This window comes from Rhinatrema bivittatum, chromosome 2 (assembly GCF_901001135.1).
Source record: "Rhinatrema bivittatum chromosome 2, aRhiBiv1.1, whole genome shotgun sequence".
NCBI classification, from domain to species: Eukaryota; Metazoa; Chordata; class Amphibia; order Gymnophiona; family Rhinatrematidae; genus Rhinatrema; species Rhinatrema bivittatum.
The window spans coordinates 806,950,909-806,971,468 of record NC_042616.1 but is presented as its reverse complement, the minus strand read 5'-3'; the positions used below and the strand labels follow the sequence as shown (position 1 = coordinate 806,971,468).

The window sequence follows — 20,560 nt, the reverse complement described above, 5'->3', positions numbered from 1 at the left end:
GTGGGTAACGGAAGAGGTCCGGGCACGGCGCACTACGAGGAAGAGGCAGGAAGAGAGGCCGTGGTTACTATTAATTTTTTTTTTCTTTTTCAGACGATTTCCATTTGTTTCCTAAGGGAAGAATTAAGGGTCAGGAAGTCAGGTTGTAGGCGAGCCACATGCCCCTTTTTTTTTTTTATTGGACTAACTCAGTAAGTCTGTACCTAAGCTTTCCAGAGTTATCCTCTCTTCCTCAGCTCACTGAGCTTTGTAAATGAAAGAAACGATTCAGGGGAATGGTTAAAGCCCGAAAGGTCACTGGTTTGGAAACCGCGCGGCATCGGGGGTTGAAAGAGACCCAGGCTGCTTGACCTTCGCTCTGCTTAGGGATTCGATGCACAGGGAAGTCAGACGGGTGTAGTATATTAAAGCCGTATCACCGTCTGGATTCCAACAAATAAAACACAGATAGACCCCTGTGGGCAGGCCGGGTGGGCCTTTCTGCTCTCATTTGCGGTATTGCTCTGTGGCGTACAAAAAGCCCTGGTACCTCTTGTCCGATCAGTGCAAAGGCCATCTATCTACGGGTGACGTCCGAGAGCTTTGCCCGGCCATGCAGGTCTCTTCTAAGCAAAGATACAGGACGAGATCTAGTCCCGGTTAAGATGCTGCTGTGCCCTCCCACCACCCACATCCCTTCATTTTCAGACCTGGATTTAGGGGCACCCTTCAGTAAGGCGGCGTGGACTGGTTGTCCCGGTGCACCAGGACTTCACGAGCCCCGTGACCCCCTCCTGCCATCTCCGGGCAGGCCTCTTCTAGAATGCGTGAAAGCTGCAACTTGTGATGGGAATATTTCCAGGTTGTCCTCACGTCCTGCGGCCTGTATTCGGGGTGGGTCATATTTGTTCTTCTGATGCTGATCATAGTGGGGGTCCTTAGCTGCACTGTAGTTCTTATTTCTTTGTGTGAGAGCGAGGAGACCGCAGGGAACTGGTTGTGCTGACATTTTCCCTGACTGCAGGATGCCAGCTGGGCCTTGCTGCTGTGCTGACAGATGGAGGGGGCAAGGCCCTGTGCCGAGCCTGGAGAGGGTGGGAAGGTCTGTGAGCACATTATCTGGGCCCATGCCTCTAGATGAGCCGACCTGCTGAAGAATGGGGGTGAGGGTGTGCTAGTGTAGAAATACACTGCCCCCTCCCCCCCACACACACACAAACACACACTGCATGGACCGAACAGGAAAAACAAATGAACTTTTAAAAGCAAGTTGTAAGACAGCTGCATGCGTGTATGTGATGTGCCCCTTTCTTGGACAGCCGGTGACATTTGCAAAGGGCACAGGTGCAAGAAATGTTCCTTTTGGAGCTAAAATACTGCACACCATTTTTATTTGAAAATTAGAAATGGGCTTTTAGCTTGCAATGAAACAGGAAATTTCAACACATTTTTCTTTTTCGTTTCATTTCGTTTTGAAAATGAAAAGAAAGGAAAACGAATGAAATTTTGCTTTTCCTTTTATTATTATTAAAAAAAAAAAAAAAAAGAAAGACCGTAGCTGCCAACCCCAGGGCCTAGTCTCCACTGCCAAAATCCCGATTCTAGAAAATAAAGCATAGTCCCGCTGGTGCTTTCCCTCATTTCCTACCTCCCTTCCCCCAGTTTATCCACAATCATAAGCATCTTCACAAGAAAGAAGCAGTCCCCGGATGCTCCTGCTCTGCTGGTGCTCTCCTCGAAATGGCGGTGGTGGGCCCTGAAGGCTGGCGCCATTTTGTTGAATGGCGGTAGCTCTACAGGGAGGTGCAGAGATACCTCCGAGGCACAAAACGGCGTTGGCCTCAGGTCCCACCAGTGCCAATCTGAGGAGAGCACTGCTGGAGCGGGAGCACCTGAAGGTCACTCTCGTCCTGGGAAGTCACTTATGACTGCAGGGAAGATGGGAGTAGGAGGCAGGGGAGTTTCGGCCAAGGAGTAGGGATAGGAAACAGGCCTGGCTGGACTTTGCATATTTTCTTTTTGCAGAGGGAGCGAGGGGGACCCTGGGACTGTTACTGCTTTTTTTTTTTTTTTTTTTTTAATGAAAACTGGAACAGAACAAAATAAGAAAACAAAATAGCAAAGCGTCTTGCGCATTCCTATTAAAAAATGGGGGGTGTGCGAGCCGTCTGCCTGCCCTGAAGCAGGTTTGCTGTTGAAAAGTTCCACTCGCCTCCCCCCTCCCCCGCAGCAGGATTTTGGGGGTTTGCCCTAACCGAGACCCACCTGTAATCGGTGCAAGGAGATTTCTCCTTGAGTGTTGCAACCTGCCTGGAGCCGCTGAGGGGTGGCAGGCAAAGGGGAGCGGCTCCTGAATGCAGGAAAGCATTCGATGCCCTCCTAGGAATGGACAGGGTATTTATTTATGAAACATTTCATATTCCTGCTTCCTCCCCCCCCCTCCCCCCCACCAAGGGCCTCAACAGGATTCAATCAAGCAGCTAGAGCAGCAGTGGTGGAAGGGCTCTCACAATGGCTTTGAATTAACAGTTTGGGTGGCAGGGCAAGCTTTCTCCTTCCCTTGCATCCTGCAGGCTTCCTTGCCATTCAATGCCTAAGGCAGCAGTTTTACTCTTCGGGCACAGTTGAGCCTTTGCCCAAGAGAGCACACATCTAAGGGCCTGATTTACTAAGGGCTTTTCTCCCTTTCTGTGTCTATTGGGGGGGGGGGGGGTGTACTTAAAATACTCCGTAAAGGACCCCCTAAGTTTGTAGCTGAGGCCATGGAGGACGAAGTGACTCCCCGGAGGTCACAAGGAGCGGCAGCTGGAGCAGCCGGGGCTTTGCACCCTGGCTCCCCCTTGCCCCCCCCCCCTGAAGCTCAGGGACAATATTCTTCAGGTGCCCCCCCTCCCCCGCATGCAGAAGGGCTCACAAGCTCGGACCCCGACGACCCACTCCCCGCTGTGGTGGTCCTGGTCCTGGCCCGAGACTGTCAGGGGGGAGGGAGTGTCCGGGGCTGGCTGCCGGTCTGGGACTCACGCTGCATGCACTGGAGCAGTCACTGGGGAGGGGGGAGGGAAGGGACGGGGGGGGGGGGGGGCACTTTCACCTTCTGAGAGTGAAAGTCCTGCCTCTCTCTCTGCAGGTCTAGCCTGACCTCTGCTGACCCTAAGATACATTTTTTTTCATACATTGTGTTTCATTTCTGCCCCTTGCCGTCAGTACCCTAAATGTTTTATTTTCACGGGGGGCGGGGAGAGCTGGATTTTTACCAAGGACCCTCAGCCCGGTTCCCAGCTCCCCCCCCCACCCCCGCAAACAAATGGGAAGGGTTGGGGGCAGCCACCAAGCCGGGATTGTGCTCCGTCCGAGATTTAGGGGGGGCAAATCCCGGCAGCTGTAACAGGGCTCTGCCCAGCCTCCTATGGAAAACTGGAGAAAGTTTTGCAGGAGTTTGGGGCCATGGGGGTGGGGATTTATTCTGGCAGGGGGGGAGGGGGGAGGACTCTGCTCTCCGGTGTCCCTGAAGGAGAAAGGAGAGCCGGATGTACGGGCACCAGGCCCTCTGTTAGGATTAATTCCTTTCCCGTTTTTAAAAAACAAAACAAAACGAAAAAACCGCTAAGATTTTAGATTACATCTCTTTCGTTAAAAAAAACCAAAACAAAACCATCCTCTCAAACCAAAAACAATAAAAGAACCCCCGTGAATGGTCTTCTTCCGCCCATGCCTGCCTCTCTTTGGGGTGGTTGGCTTGCTTATTGCCCCCAGCTCCCTTTTGGCCACAGAGGTGAAACATCTGGAGCAGGCGGCAGTGCTGGGAATCTTTAGTCGGTATCGGCAGCTTCCTTTGGTATCAAACTTAAAGCCAAGACGACGTTTCCTTGCCCCGTGCTTCTTTTGCAGAGGAGATCCATATAATTAGGAAAGGCTCTGACCGCTCGGAATATTTGTCCTAACGAACGAGTGCAGAGGAAAGGGCAAGAGAAACGCGTGTGTGTGTTTCTGGTTAATATATGCACGTGCTTTTGGGGTTTTTTTTTCCTCTTGGAGGAAGACGAGGCACTGAAGTGAGTTTAATTTCGCTTGGAGGGTCATTAGTCCTTTCTCGCCGGATGGTGCCTGAGTGACAGAGAGAGAGCAGAGAGAGAGAAGAGAGAGAAACGGCTTTTGTGTAGGATTTCTAGTGAGGCCGGGCCACGAAAACCGCTCAGCAGGTAGTCCAGGACTGAGAGGAAAACAGAGAGCGACAGACAGACAGACAAACGGAGCCAAGAGTTGCCCCTAAGATTGTTACATAGAAATCTATTTATCACTCTGCTTAACTTATCCTTTTAAAAACATACTTTTTTTTTACAGAATTGTCTGCATGTAACATTTTTCAGGCTGATTTCCCATTTGGGTGCCTGCAGTAACCTTCCAGCTGTGCCTGCTTGAGATGGACTCGGAGGCCCCCATGTTATAAGACGTGCCTGATGTTAATCTTTTGTGTGTGTGTGGTTTTATTCCTGATTTTAACAAGGACTTTAGGGCACAAAAATTGCGTCCGGCTGTCTGCCGACATGAGTGAAACTGCGCTCACAAGTTAGCGCTGCTGCATACAGATCTCGCGTTAATCCAGGCAGCAGCGCTAACTCCCCAATGCAAAGAGGTGGTGCTGGACGTTTAACTCCCCACCTTTCTGCCCCGCTTTCATACCTTATAAAGCACGATATGCGTGCACACAGCATACCTTACGCGCCTTTGTTGCGCGCATGTTTCGCTGAAATTCCCGACGCGTTTGCCTACAGCATCGGGAGCTCTTAGCTCTTTTCAGTGTGCGAGGACAGGGAATGTGCACGGAAGTTCATGGCATTTTTATTTTTTTTTTTTATTCGGGTGTTTTGCCATCGGGGCCAGAGAGAGGTGCTAGGGGGGCAAGGGAGGGAGAGGGACTGGAGATGGAGTGAGATCGGCGGTGACAAGAGGCCCGGAGAAGGGGCGATGGACGTCTCCTGAGGTCTGACGTTATACACCTATACAATATTTATAATAGTGCATACCGTCTGTATAAGCGCGTCCAATACTGCAGCTCCGGTGCGGTGGGGTGTGTTGCCTCTCCCCAGAGAAGAGCTTGTTCCTTGCCCGCAGGCTCCCCCCCCCCCCCCCCGGCCCATCCCGACCCCCAGCTGCGAGCCTGCAAGCCAGGAGGCAACCCCTGCAGCCTCGCAGGTCAGCTCTCCAGCCTGGGGGGAATGCAGCGGCGCCGAGGCCCGGGGGCCGTCGTGTCACGGGTGGCAGGCGCTCTCTGCAGCTGCTAGGAACATCGGGAGGGAGCCCTGACGGGTCAGGCTCAGGCCAAAGCCACCTGAAGGGGCCGCAAGTCGGAAATAAAACGCCGGCACCGGAAGCTTGGACTGGAGCGTGCGGCTCTGAAATACAGAGAGAGAGAGCTCTGGCATGAGGGAGATCAGAGTGCAAATCCCGCTTCCCACTCTGACACGACTCCTGTGACCTCCGGCTAATCACTTCTCTAGCGCTCACGCAAACCGGAAGCTCTTCTGGACAGGGACTTATTGCACCCGAATTCTAATCCTGTTGTTAGCCTCCTTAGTGCATTGTTCATAAAGACGCGCTAAATAGCTCCGGATTATTATTAACCCTGCGTTAGGGGTTAGGCTGAATCCTTCGGGAGCTGCCGTGGCCGGGCCACAGCTTTCCTGACTCGCCCTCCCATCCCCCTGCTGGGGGCCGCCCTGCCCACACGACGGGGGAACTGCTCGGTGCACGGTGGCTGCCCTGCCCTGGGATCCCCCAAGCGGCCAATGCAGCGGAAAGAAGTCTTTCAGCTCCAGCCGCGGGGGTTTTAACGCGCCATGCACTGCGCTTTCCGCGCGCAGCTCTTCCTCGGCAGCAGCAGCGCCGGTCCCAGGAAAGCATCGCCGTGTGACAGGAAGTGCGGTCCCGGACGTCAGGGCATGACAACAGTGACGGGTAGGCAGGTTAGTTGGGGGGCCATGAGACAAGATCCTGAATTTTGGGGTTTGTTTTGTATGTTTTATTGAAAGCAGACGAATGCTTTTGTAACAGTCTGCCGTTTTGGTCAAAGCGCTTCCTTTTTATATTTTGTTTCTGCAGAATTTCTGCTTTTTGACTATAGAGGGCTAAGTAGCACCACCACCTCCTGAAAACACTGCCAGTGTTGTACTGTGGTCCTAGCACTGGTTGTTGTACATGGATGTGTGTACGTGTAACTCTCATAAATACATATATGTGTACATCTATATCTTTATCTGAATCTCTCTATTTACATATAGAATAGGAGAGGGTTACACAGACACCACACACATCTGCATTCCAGCTGCCACTTTAACACATAAATATGTTTAATAAATTGGCCACTGTTGGAAACAGGATACTGGGCTTGATGGAACCTGCCATACCTGCTGATTGGCAAGTCTTATGTTCTTAAAAGCTTTTTAAATTTAAGGAAAACTTGGTTAAGGATATAATATACTGTCCATTCACTCCCCCACAGCTAAGGATCCTCTGTGCTTATCCCAGGCTTTACCCCTCACTCCCCCACAGCTAAGGTTTCTCTGTGCTTATCCCAGGCTTTACCCCTCACTACCCCACAGCTAAGGATCCTCTGTGCTTATCCCAGGCTTTACCCCTCACTCCCCCACAGCTAAGGATCCTCTGTGCTTATCCCAGGCTTTACCCCTCACTCACCCCACAGCTAAAGATCCTCTGTGCTTATCCCAGGCTTTACCCCTCTCTCCCCCACAGCTAAGGATCCTCTGTGCTTATCCCAGGCTTTACCTCTCACTCCCCCACAGCTAAGGATCCTCTGTGCTTATCCCAGGCTTTATCCCCTCACTCCCCCACAGCTAAGGATCCTCTGTGCTTATCCCAGGCTTTACCCCTCACTCACCCCACAGCTAAAGATCCTCTGTGCTTATCCCAGGCTTTACCCCTCTCTCCCCCACAGCTAAGGATCCTCTGTGCTTATCCCAGGCTTTACCCCTCTCTCCCCCACAGCTAAGGATCCTCTGTGCTTATCCCAGGCTTTACCTCTCACTCCCCCACAGCTAAGGATCCTCTGTGCTTATCCCAGGCTTTACCCCTCACTCCCCCACAGCTAAGGATCCTCTGTGCTTATCCCAGGCTTTACCCCTCACTTCCCCTCTTCCATAATCTCAAGCTGCCTTGTATCCTGGTTCTTATTTTTTCTTTACCACCCATGTCGGGAAGCTCTGGGTTGCGTCGATCACGCTTTTGGTGGAGAAATATCTCTTTATATTACGCAAGGGTTTCCCTCCCTCCATTGCTAGTTTCGTATCATGATCTCTTTAGTCCAGAATGTCCTTTCCTCTGGAAAAGCTTTATTTCTTGTGCATTATTTACACCTTTAAGGTGTTTGAATGTCTCTTATCGTATTTCCCTTCTCCCTCGTCCCCCAGATTGTACATATTTAAGCCTTTAAGTTTCCTATGGCAGGGACTCTTTACCCCCGGGGTAGCGCTTCTCTGTGCTCTGTGCGTATCCCTCCAGCCGTGCAGCCCTCAGATGTGGGCACAATATTCCAGACGATCCTTAGAGAGAGATCATCACTTGCTTTATTTTTTTCTGCCTCTCCCTATGCTCCCCTATTCAGATCTCAGCCACCCACCCGCCCGCTTTTCCCCCTGCTGGATTTTAGCTTTTTAAACTTTTTTTTTTTTGTTTGCATTAATTATTTCTCCTTTGCGGGTACCAAACCGTGACAGATATTTTGCCCCAGTCAAAACCTTTCTCAGTTTTTGTACTGTTTCTCTGATGTGGTCAATTCAAACTTTTGACTGATGGAGGGAGCGGGGTAATGGGCTTGTGACCACCATTTGGTAGAAGGTGGTCAGTCGGCCTTGCAGGCGTCCAGCCTGACCTTTCCACGTTCAGGGGCGAGAGAGCAAGATGCTATTGATGGGGGGGGGGGGAGATTAAATTAGATTAGACTAGGCTTCTCAAATTTTGGGGGTCTCTTTTGTTTGAAACGAACGTAAAATCGTAAGCTGAAACGAAACCCGGCACAATGCAGCCAGGAGCAGAGCTTAGACCCTGCTGGACAAGGTCCGTACGGCCAGAGGGAGGGATTTTCGGATGAAAAATTCATGCCACGTTTTCATTTTTCCCCAGCTGCCGATTGCTCTAGAAGGACCGGGAAAAAAAAGGAATCGGTGAGAGAGAGATGAGTGAATTTTAAGTGCTCGAATGAAAAAAAAAAAAAAATTGCCAAAGACGTGGATGTTAATATATGGATATAGCTCTACCTCCAGACACATGCGTCCACAGACACTCACGCAGGCACGGAGCGCTTTCTCCTTATAACAGCCAGGTCGCGTGGCAGCGCACCCACTCTCTGCCAGTCCAGGGCAGGCTTCCAGCCTTCTCTCCACAGCTAAGTGTGGTAAGAAACTCCCTCTTCTGTGTGTGTGTAGGGACCTTCGTCTTCAGTTTCTATTTTATTTTCCTCGGGAATTTCAATGCTATCACAATAAGCAGTCGGTGAGAAATGGCTTTCCCGCTGATTTTTCTCTCCTGTTTGTTATAACAAAGTCATTTTTCCACTGATTTTTTTTTTTTTTTTTGTTTTGCTTTGTTTGTTATGACATGGGAATTCCCAGGGAAAATAAAAGCAAAACTGAAAACGCGTGCGTCACAAGCAGGATCGCCCGCGCCGTTGTGCGTGGCCTCAGTGTCAGGCAGTCGGCCGGTGCCGGAGAGCGGCGGAGCACGGCCGCGAGGGACGAGGCTGGCAGGGTGCGCACGGGCACGAAACGCAGGCGGCTTTCTGCGCACATTAAGCAGAGTGCGCGGGATGGGGGGTGGGGTGATTTAGGGAGCGGCACACGTGGTAGGCCGGGGTGCACACATGAGCTTTGACCATTCCAGCCCTCACACGTGTGTGCTTATTTTGCCCGCTCCTGAGCGGTGGAGCCTTCAAGTCCTGCACGAGGAATGCGAATCGATGTAAGAATTTAGATTTCGGCTTGAATGGCTCACCTTACCAAACCTGGGTGAGTTACAGGTTCAGGCCCCATAGGCAGGCTCTCCAGAGCGCACAGGATCCACATCCTGGCAGCGCTTTCTTCAGGTGACACAGCACTGGTGTGCGTGTTTTTGGGACATGGTGCCACTCGCATCTCTTTCTGTGTCATGGGGAGAGAATGAGCAACCTTTCACAGCTCACATGCGCGGCTCGCTGCACAGGAGGCCTGCACTGCCGACGTGTCACGGACAGGTGCCTCTTCTGTATCCACAGATCTCTCTCCGGTATTTGGGTATGAAACGGCATTTAATTTACATTTTTTTTTTTTAAATCATCGATGAGTTAAATCTAAGGAAACATAACTTTAGATTTCACAGAGGTCTTGAGGATGCAAATGTTAAGACTGAACATTTGCATGATAAGCAAATACATTTTTACTTTTATTGGTTTATTGCAAAAAATGAAGGGGAGTTGAAGGGTTGTTTTTTGTGGGGTTTTTTTTAAACTCATTTTTTATGATTATTGAAATTGAAACGAAGGCCACAGCTGCCAGATGTGCCAAATTGAAGGTGCTTTGGTTTAGAAACAGCTGTAGTGAAGTTGCTTGGGTTTAGGCTGGACATCACTAGCATGAAATGCCCTCTCCTCAGCAAACTGTGTCTCCCTCTGAAGGTGCAGGTGCAATGCTTTTGTATTTCTTTTATATTCAATGAAAAACTGTTTTGTTTTTTTAAAGCACATGAGGGCTATTCAGCTTAGTTTACTCTCAAGCGAAAAAATGTTGTAAGCGGTTCATATGCAGAAATGAAATAATTCTTGCATTTTATTCTCGTTTGCACGGTGCTGCGCATGCATCTTGCAGCTCTGGATAAATGATTCATCGCAGCATTAGTAGCAGTGTGGGAGGTTCTGTAAAATATTGGAAGGGTGGTCTCGCAGGGGGGGGCAGCGTCTCCAGATGGCTTGGTTTTGCACGAACCTTGAAAGGAATGGACCTCACTCCTAAGCCAGGGTACGGTGCCTATGATCTCAGTCTCTTAGCTTCACTGCTAATGCCCTTAATACCTGAATTATGCCAAAGAGAGCTTCCTGTTATACGTGTTATATGTGCAGGCAATGAGTCTAGTGCACTGGGAAGTCCTTTTTAATCAGGCTAGTGGCACTCAATACAGTTAGGAGCATTTCTGTATCTTTCTGTCACGTTTTCTTGGCCTTCGATTGCATCGTTTGATATTTAAGGATCTTTTCTCTTTCCTTGCGATGCACAGAATAATTGCCCTGGCACTGACACTTTTATCGGCGATGTCGTTACTTTTGCTTTTGTCCTCTGTCGCACTATCTGTCTTTTTTTTTTATATCGAGCCTTTTGTCTGTTGGGATGGGGATATCTCAAGTGACCACAACTTCATTCTCTGCAGTTCTCTCCGGGTCTAGCAGAGCGATATTATAGTGTTTACACTACGTCCCAGTGGATGAGCCGGGCCACCTTATTGACATCCAGTGACGAGATGCGCGAGCGTTGCTTTACAGAATCTGCAGTCCCGTGTTATACCGTTGTTATTTATTTATTTTTTTCCCCCTTGGCTGGCGGCGAACCATCTTCTCCGTAACCCGCTCCCCTGTGCTGCAGTTATCAATCTCTCGTCACCGGGACTCGGATCGCCTCTCTCCAGCCGTTCCCGGGTCGGATCCGGGTGCGCCCGGGCCTTCTGAAGTAAGGGTGGGGCTCTCTGATGCCGCGCAGCAGGACTGCACCCGCCGGGTCGCTTGCGGCTCGCTGTTTTGCGGTCGTGTGGCACGCGGCAAGGTCTGCGGGAAAAGGGAAGGGGAGGGGGGGAATTTTTTTTTTGTGTTTTCAAGTTTATTTTTTTCAACTTATTTGTTGGAATGACTTTTGTTTCTGACAAAGTGTTTCGGAAAAATGGGACTTTGGGTACAAAATGCTGATACTTTTCCCAATGTTTTGTGATCGTTAAGCACCTTGTCAGTATCTGAGATATATATACAAAAAAAAAATAAGATTATACAGTATATATATATATATATATATATAAAGATTAATTCCACATCGATCTTACTTTTGTTTTCAGACAAATTTAAAATATAGAGGCATAAGCCGGGCATATTGCAAGGGTCTGCTGGTTGCTGGGATGAAGGTCTCGCAGCTCTCTGGCTGGGGTCCAGCAGTGCTGCGTGCGACGCATGTTCCTGGGTGAGTGTGGGAGGCAACTGCGGCACCGGCTCCACGTCGATGGACTTCACTTTACACCCCCCCCCCCCACACACACACACACACACAGATCCATGTGCTCTGTGGAGGTTTTCGGGCTACGGCTGTCGCTTGCCACTGTTTTGTCAGGGTCGGTCTGTCGGGCCAGAATTTGCGGGTCTCCTGTTATCCTGGATCCGTTCCAATGCATTCGGTAGAGGTTGTTTTTTTTTTTTTCTTCCCAGAGCTCCCTCGGCCGAGGCCCGTACCCAGGGTCTGTCGTGCCCGGCGGTTTCCCCGTTCAAAGCTAGCTGCCGCTGCACTCTCTTCGCCACGTTGCCCCCGCCAGCCGGAACGCCATAGGTAAGATTGCCGGGACGGGACCTTCAGTCTCACCGTGCGGCGCGCGCCGTGCTTCAGCCAGCACCGAGGTGACAGCTTTACCTCCAGGCTCTTGGCCGGGAGGGGAGGGGCGGGCTAGGCAGCCCCCGTTTAGTTTAGTTCCCACATCTGCACTAGCTTGCTAACTCGTGCGTGAATCTGCTGACGGGCCGTTTCTGACCCTTCCCAGATTCAGCGGCGTAAACCGGCGGCCGGCTTATAGAGGCAGCGGTCCGAGTGGCTGTAAAAAGGATCCCTCGGTTTTACAGTCTGGCAATAGTGCAAGCGAGTCCTTCTCGTGGAAGATTGATCCTCTCTCCTGCGGCTCTTAGGTGGTGCATAGGACGGTTTGTCATTAGGCTCTCTGGTACTCCGTGCCATGGCCCCTAGGTCTCTTTTAGACCATGTGATAACACCAAGCGAATAAGTTATCAGGGGAACTGCAGGCACGTTCAACGCTTTCATCTTGTTGCTGGCAGTAGGGTAAGTTTTTTTTAAATTTCTTTTCTAGTCATATCTTGAGGGATTTCATTCCTTTTTTTTCCGTATTTACAGTCTGGCTTGCACCTTTCAGCTGCAGGAAGCCCAGGTATTTATAGATTTCACCTTGGAGTGGCCTAGTGGTTAGAGCAATGGGCTGAGACCCAGGGAAGCCAGGATTCGGATCCCATTTCCCTCCACTGACCCGCCTTGTGAGCATGGGGAAGTCTCTTTATCTCCCATTACCTCGGGGATCCACATAAGGTTGTAAGCTCTTAGGGGAAGGGACTTATTGTACCTGAATTCCAATAAAGCTGAAAGCTGCTTTGGGAGCCATTTAGAAAGTTAAGACCCCCCTTGGTCAAAAGAAGAACTAAAGGGAAGCACTGAGCGAGCTGGTGGGTGGGGGGGTTATGGGGGGGAGACTCCCATCAGTCTCGCTTCTCTTCCCTTTCCCCACCAGCTCATCGCCTGCAGTCTCTCTCTCTCTCTCTTCTCCCTCTCTCCACCTTCCCCACCAGCTTTCCAAATCCCCCGCGCTTATTCCCTACAAGGGCCGTTTCAGTCTTCGTTTTTGTCACACCCCCTCCCCCCCCAAACCGTTCAGATACCTCCTGCCCGATGGTGTTTATTTCTTTTTCTCGCTGGTTTAATCCAGCTTTCCCTTCAGCGTCCGGTCTGGGTAATTCTGCCCTTGTGGTTGGCCAAATTCCGTAGGCCACCGCCAGCCCGAGTGCCTGTGACTCGCCTGTGGGACGTCCCGCGGGATCAGGACATTGGACAGCACTGCGGGCTCGTTTCCTCCCCGGCGTGGGTCTGCCCTTCGGCGGGAGTGGCATCATTGATCCCCATCGCTGGTGCCGCTCCTCCCTATCCCTGGCAGGGGTTACCGGAGGCCTCACTGGCCTCACAGTCACCAGCCGTAGGGGTTGGATATTGAGGCTTTTCTTCTTCTCATTGTTATTATTTTACTTTTAGCCACTTTTGGGGTTACTTTTCTAAGAGCCCGGAGGTTACAGGGGGGGGGGAGGTGCTTTCCTTTTGAAAACTTACCCCGTCCAAACTGCCCGCACCGTGGGGCGGAGACACCGCCCAGCTTCTCTGCTGAGAGGTGGCCGGCTCTGCCCTCCCGGCCAGTAACCAGTTGGCTGCTGGGGAGAGGGGAGGTCGCCTGCTCTAGCCGGACTCTAGGTGTCCACTGGGTGCTTTCTGACCGGACGCCGCGCGGCAGGAGCGAAAACCGGGCTTCTCCGGTCCGGAACTGGGCACCTGGCGACCTTACCCGCCTGCTGAACCGAGTTACCCATAAACCCCTCGCAGGGTGTAACGGGCTAATGAAAGCTGAGGTCTAGGGAGGGAGGGAGAGGAGGAGGGAGGAGGGAGAGAGAGAGGAGAGAGGCCTGTGCTGAGTGTAGAGTGTAACTGGGTAATGAAAGCTGAAGTCTAGGGAGGGAGGGAGAGGAGGGAGGAGAGAGAGAGAGAGGAGGGAGGCCTGTGCTGAGTGCAGGGTGTAATATATAATGAGGGATGACTTAGGATTGCCAATTTTTCTATGGATCAGGACTGAGTACTTAAGAACAGAAGAGGGAGGGAGGGTATTGGGGTCATAGGTGGCCCATTCATTTGCATAAATTTATATATATTTGCCCCTTCTGTCCCTGAACGTGCCTCCCCTCTCTTCCTTGTGCCACCATTGTCTGTCTTTCCATCCTTCTGCCCCCTTCCGTCTCTCTATCTCCTACCTGCATCCCCTGTGCCTTTTGGTCTCTTTCCCTCCCCTGTTCCCTGTGCCCTCCCTCTCGCTCTCTCATCTCCACCTCCTGTTACTACTAAGCAGACCCACAGAATTACTAGAGGGAGGCAGCGTTGTATAGATACGAATATCAGGCAGCCTTACTTACCAACTAGAGAGCCTTCCCTGCAGGACCTCTCGTTCACGGCCCTTCTCCATGATCTGCCTCTTTTCCACCATATTTCCCTCTCGTTCTCTCTCTCTCTCTCTCTTTCTGCTCTTGCTATGCCGTTTCACCACGTCTGTCTTCTCCAGCTCTCTTCCATCCTTCACCTATGTTTCTCATTTCCCAGGTGGACCTGGCCCTTCAAGCGGCACGCAACGTTGAGCTCGGGAGCGTGGCCCCCTCCGACCCCTGCCATCGCGACTCTGCACTTCTGCCATCCTCACTTCCTCACCTGTCGGCCTGCTGTCCAATCCCAAAAGCTCCAACTTAACTTTCAGTTTGAAATAATCAGACCATTACTCTCTCCCAAAATGTCCGTAACCTGGGTAAGAGTCATCATTGATCCTGCCCTTTCCATGCGTCTTCAGATCGGAATTGGTCGCTCAGGCCTCCTTTTACAAATTAAGACATCATGGCCATCTCAAACCTTCTCCTTAACCCCGTTGATTTTTTTTTTTTTGTTGCTCTGTTCTACCTTCACTTTTATTTTCTAGTTCCGACTGCTGTAGCTCTTTCCTCATTGGCCTCCCTGCGTACACCATTCGTTCACTACAAACGATCCGGAGCTCTGCAGCCAGGCTCCTCACAGGGAATCCCAACCCGTAATCACATCAACCCTGCACCTGAATCCCTCCGTTGGCTCCCGGCGTCATAGCGTATCCGGTGCAAATTGGCCATGATCCTACACTCTTCCATTCATAATATTCACTCCCCCCGGATCTCCTCTGTATTAAAAGTCCATGCCCCTGCTAGATCATTAAGATCTTCAAGACAAACCCTCCTCAATGTTCCTTCCCCCAGTGAAGCCCATCTTGACGAAACAAGAGAACATGCATTTATTTTCAGCAGGCCCCCCCTTCTCTGGAATAACTCACCAAAGGAAGCGAGGAGCAGGCTCGCAACGTAAGGTCTCCTCCCCCCGGCCTCTTTCCCCCTTAGCCTCTTCCAGTGTACGCAGCTCTTTTGTCAGAAAAGTGATACTAACGTGTATTGTATTCCTAATGTATTTTAAGTTTTACTGTAATGTTGCTTTTTAACTGTTACCCATTATGTCTGTTTTATTGTACCCCGCCCTGAACGTAGGGAGGGCGAGCAAGAAATGTTTTAAAATAAATCAGTAAAGAAGTGGCAGCAACAAGCGTCTGCTCTAGCTCCGTACAGGAGCTGCTCCTGCAAGCCCTCATGCTGTAGCCTCGCCCTCCTCCTCTTCTGCCTCTGCGCCAGCCCCCTAGGGAAAAGGGCTGACAACTGGCGTGGTCACCTGCGTGGTTACCATGTGCTAAGCTGTGCTTAAATCAATAGGCCATGCGCAGCAGCTACCCGCCTACCCAACGGCCACAGGTGACCAGACAATTGTCCCTAAAAACAGACTGGTTCAAAACTGGGCAGTCCACCATACTGGAGCTGACTGGGGCTGATTGACGCTTAGGGAGGGAGGGAGGCCTATGCTGAGCACAGGGTGTACTGGGTAATGAGGGCTGAGGCCAAGGAAAAGAGGAGAGAGGCTTGTGCCGAGTGCAGGGTGGACTGGGTTATGAAGGATGAGGCCTAGCAAGAAAGGGAGAGGAGAGGAGACAGGTCTGTGTTGAGTGCTTCATGTAATGGGTAATGAGGACTGAGGCTTATGGAAGGAGAGAGGCCTGTATTGAGTGCAGAGTGTACTGGGTTATGAATGATGAGGCCTAGTGAGAAAGAGAGAGGAGAGAGTCCTGTTCTGAGCACTGCGTGTAATGGTTAATGAGGACTGAGGCCTAGGGAGAGAGTGAGAGGAGAGAGTCCTGTGCTGAGCTCTGCGTGTAACGGGTAATAATGACTGAGGCCTAGGGAGAGAGTGAGAGGAGAGAGGCCTGTGCTGAGCACTGCGTGTAACAGGTAATGAGGACTGAGGCCTAGGAGAGAGTGAGAGGAGAGGAGAGGAAAGGAGAGAGGCCTGTGCTGAGCGTTGCGTGTAATGAGGCCTAGGGAGAGAGTGAGAGGAGAGAGGCCTGTGCTGAGCGCTGCGTGTAACGGGTAATGAGGACTGAGGCCTAGGGAGAGAAAGAGAGGAGAGGAGAGGAGAGAGGCCTGTGCTGAGCGCTGTGTGTAACGGGTAATGAGGGCTGAGGCCTAGTGAGAGAGTGAGAGGAGAGAGGCCTGTGCTGAGCGTTGCGTGTAATGAGGCCTAGTGAGAGAGTGAGAGGAGAGAGGCCTGTGCTGAACGCTGCGTGTAACGGGTAATGAGGACTGAGGCCTCTGGAAGGGGAGATGCCTTTTCTGAGCACTGGGCGGAGAATATAGGTGGGGGAGCAGAGAAAAGCAGGGCCTTGAGAAAGAAAGAAGTGTGACTTCAAAAGAAAGCCGTAGCCTGTATTGTCTTATCAAGTGGTTTGCTGCGTGACGCCTCCCTACCCAGTTACTTCGCATGGGTGTTCCTGGATCGGGACAGACCAGGCAGAAGTCCCCTTGGGGGTGAGATCCGTCAGCTCTTGAGTGCTTGGCGTCTGGTACTTCCACCCGGAGAAAAAGCTGTTGGTGGATGAAATTCCTCTCCCTTCAACCCAAAAAACAGATGAGACCTGTAAACAGGGCTGGCAGTATTTACAAGTATGTACAGATTTCATTAGGCTACGCCACCATATACATTTCTACAAGATATCAAGCATTAGGTACTTCCAGGGGGTAGTCCCCACTATACAGGAAGAGAATGGGAGGTGCTTTCTGTGGCCCGAGTTTACAGCTTGGCTAGAGGCGGGGCTTGTCTATTGCTCCGTGATGCCAGCTTGGCTATATCCATGGTCTGCTGCTCAGCCTTCACCTCGCCTGGAGGAGCGCCTCCTGTCTCCTCTACATAGCCAAGACCTAGTAGGCAGTCCCACCCTACCTGCTCCGAATGCCAGACGCTGAAGGGTGTTGGCCACCCTTGCGGTTGGGAGAGAGGAATCCGTCTGCTCGGTTCGTTCCCAGCACAGAGTCCTCTTTTTGTCAAACCTCTGCAGTTTAGGTCTGTGCTGTTCTTTGATGGTAATTCAGCAGGAAGGCTCAGGGGGTTTAGTACTGGGCAACTCGGAGTTACACATCTGCGATGAGGTTCTGATCACCTTTCCAGCCCTCTCGTGACATTCCCGGGCTGAAAACTCAGATTACACTGCCTTTTCCTTTCCTACCTCATTCCAATGACGGCCCGATCCCTCCTCAAACCAGAAGGGGTGGGGGTGGGGGGGTGTTCAGGTGTAAATCTAGGAGAGGGCCTGGGTTCCTAGATGGCCATAATGTAAGACTGCATTCTGAATGCACCTTTACAACATGGTGAGCTTTTTAAAGATAATTTCAATAATAATAATAAAAGCCAGTCTGCCCTGTTCCCCCCGAATGAGCAGTTAGGACAGCACCACGGTGATGGATGAGGGCTAGCAAACGATGGATGATGGCTAGTAGGCAATGGACGATGGTTAGCAGACGGATAATGGCTAATATGTGATTGACAATGGCTAGTAGGTGATAGACAATGAATAGCGGATGATGGTTTGTAGACGATGGACGATGGCTAGTTGACGATGTATGATGGTTAGCAGATGTGGACGATGGCTAATAGGCAATGGACAATGGCTAGCAGATGATGGATGATGGCTAATAGGTGATTGACAATGAATAGCGGATGATGGCTAGTTGGCGATGTACGATGGTTAGTAGATGATGGACGATGGCTAGTAGGTGATAGACGATGGCTGATAGATGGCTCAGTGGCACACGCTTGTTTCCAGTTGTGGAGAGAACCACGTTCCGCACCTCTCAGGGGAGCGTCGTTCTCTCAGATGGGCTTAGATGGTAAACCCTGGGTAGCTGTGGATGAAGGCTCGGTGGCACCACAGCCTCGGTACAGCCCGGGTCTGACTGAGGGAGGAAACTGTTTCATCTTTCCTTCGGCCCTTTCAGTATTCCTCTCTTCCCAATCCTCATTCCTCACTTCTCTGTGATGCTGTTTTTTCATAAGTTGTGTAAGTTATCTTTCTTTATGATCTCATCCAGGGGTTTGAAAAAGACAAGCCCCGTGTGTGTCGTCTCCGCCCCCCCCCCCCCCCACCAAAACTTCAAAAGGCAGGGGGAAAAAATGATGACATTAAAGGTGCATTAGAGGTAGAAAGAACTGATTCAGTCCAGCTCTACAACTTACTGACCATCAACCAGGAGATGGAGAAATCCCGGATCCCACGAAAAATGTAACCACCAGCTCTGGGAAACCAAGATCTCCTTACCCGGGAAACGCTGCCACCTTAAATTAAAAAAAACAACACATTTGCTACCAGCGGAGGGCATATCTTAATAAATCTGTGCCAAACAAGATAAGAACTTTTATTAAATCGTGGCAAGCTGCAGCCTGATGTAGGAAATGTATAGAGATTTGGTTGACTGGTTTTAACGTGTCTTATGCACTATTAAAAAAAAAAAAAAAAAAGTATTTATCTGCAGAAGGCGGGCGTCTTAAACCTCATTTAAAGAGTAGGTGGCACCTGCACTCCCAGAGCCCACAAGTCCCCTCTTCAGAGTCCGGCGCTGTCGGGCTGGCGTTCGCCAGGGCTCGCTTTCCAAGATGCCACTGACCCTGCCGAGAAAAGAAAAGATAACCGGGAGAGTCCTTCGGGCCGACACCTTGCGCAGCTCTGAGAAGGGCAGAGAGTGCTGTCCTCCCAGGCCTTCAGATCGCCGCAGGGATAAATAATTTATTCTCAGAATTGCTTTTATGCACAGCGTTGACGGATCCCACTGACAAGCAAAGGAAACAGGAAGGAGAGCGCAGCCAGCGTCCAGGAACTGTCCGTCCGTCTGTCACCTGTGTGCTGTATTATTCTGACTCTTCCCTTTCCTTTTCAGCAGCTCTCTGAGTAACTTTGGTAAATGCACCCACAGCTTGTCAGATCAAGGCCAAGGCAGGCCTCTGATTTAGAGTTCATCCTGCACTTCAAATCTCACGTCACTCTGCACACCTTTCACTGCACTCACCCGAGACTTCACACAGCTACAGACAGGGGGACAGAAACAAAGGACAGAGAGGGAGAGAGATGGGGGAATGCACACTGCACTAACACTGACAAGGGGCTGATTTACCAAAGGAACACTCACTGCACTGATAAGACTGACAAGGCACTGATTTACCAAAGGAACACTCACTGCACTGATAATACTGACAAGGCACTGATTTACCAAAGGAACACTCACTGCACTGATAACAGTCACAAGGGGCTGATTTACCCAAGGCATGCACACTGCACTGATAACACTGATGAGGGGCTGATTTACTAAAGGAGTGCACAGTGCACTGATAACACTGACAGGCACTGATTTTCCAAAGGAGAGCACACTGCACTGATAAGACTGACAAGGAGCTGATTGACCAAAGGATTACACATTGCACTGATAACACTGAGAAGATGCTGATTTACTAAAGGAGTGCACACTGCATTGATAACACTGAAAAGGAGCTGATTGACAAAAGGAGCACCCACTGCACTGATAACAATCACAAGGGGCTGATTTACCAAAGGCATGCACACTGCACTGATAACACTGACGAGGAGCTGATTTATTAAAGGAGTGCACAGTGCACTGATAACACTGACAGGCACTGATTTACCAAAGGAGCACACACTGCACTGATAACAGTCTCAATGGGCTGATTTACCAAAGGCATGCACACTGCACTGATAACACTGACAAGGAGCTGATTTACTAAAGGAGCATACACTGCACTGATAACACTGATGAGGGGCTGATTTATTAAAGGAGTGCACAGTGCACTGATAACACTGACAGGCACTGATTTTCCAAAGGAGCACACACTGCACTGATAACAGTCACAATGGGCTGATTGACCAAAGGATTACACATTGCACTGATAACACAGAGAAGATGCTGATTTACTAAAGGAGTGCACACTGCACTGATAACACTGACAACATTGATTCACCAAAGGAGCACATACTGCATTGATAACACTGACAAGGAGCTGATTGACCAAAGGAGCACACACTGCACTGATAACATTGATGAGGGGCTGATTTACAGGCATGCACACTGCACTGATAACACTGACCAGGAGCTGATTGACCAAAGGAGTGAACACAGCACTAATAACACTGAGAAGATGCTGATTTACTAAAGGAGTACACACTGCACTGATAACACTGACAAGGAGCCGATTGACCAAAGGAGTAAACACAGCACTAATAACACAAAGATGCTGATGTACTAAAGGAGTGCACACTGCACTGATAACACTGACAAGGAGCCGATTGACCAAAGGAGCACACACTGCACTGATAACACTGATGAGGGGCTGATTTACAGGCATGCACACTGCACTGATAACACTGACAAGGAGCTGATTGACCAAAGGAGTGAACACAGCACTAATAACACTGAGAAGATGCTGATTTACTAAAGGAGTACACACTGCACTGATAACACTGACAAGGAGCCGATTGACCAAAGGAGTAAACACAGCACTAATAACACAGAGAAGATGCTGATTTACTAAAGGAGTGCACCCTGCACTGATAACACTGACAAGGAGCCGATTGACCAAAGGAG

General features: G+C 50.5%; 1 protein-coding gene across 2 annotated transcripts in view; it reads left to right on the top strand.

The window, feature by feature from the left end:
* MAFA (MAF bZIP transcription factor A) overlaps positions 1 to 20,560 on the top strand; it is a 48,881-nt gene that overhangs the window by 6,355 nt on the left and 21,966 nt on the right. The gene's annotated exons all lie outside the window — the stretch shown is intronic.